We start from the raw sequence: 424 nt of genomic DNA on the forward strand, positions 1-424 counted from the left end.
ACCCCACACAGACAGGGCCAGACAAGCTCCGCACCTAGATGAACACATCTTTATTTTCAGTTCCATGAATACGAATCTAAACAGTCCAGATCTCACCTGGACATGTCACCTAAACTGCTTCTCCTTTCCAGCCACCCTCCTGTCCCCGCATTCCCTCTGCATGCTGGTGCGAGGCCATTAGAGGGCATTTGGGTTCCATTTTGCAATCACCCGGGAGGATTATCGCTGTGAGAAAGTAAAGGCAGAGCTGCACAGCCCTCCTGCGCCAACTCTCGCACAGCTGGAGCAGCTCCAGCCCATCGGGAGACGGCCCCGACTCATCTTTGCGATTTGTTTTCTCTTTTTCCTGCTTTTCTTTCGGCCTCGGCCGGCGGGGTATGTGCTTGGATGGCAGGCGGTATGTCTGGGGGGGGGGGGGGGCGGG

The sequence above is a fragment of the Pterocles gutturalis genome, unplaced genomic scaffold, assembly GCF_000699245.1.
Source record: "Pterocles gutturalis isolate BGI_N339 unplaced genomic scaffold, ASM69924v1 scaffold36879, whole genome shotgun sequence".
Taxonomy (NCBI): Eukaryota; Metazoa; Chordata; class Aves; order Pterocliformes; family Pteroclidae; genus Pterocles; species Pterocles gutturalis.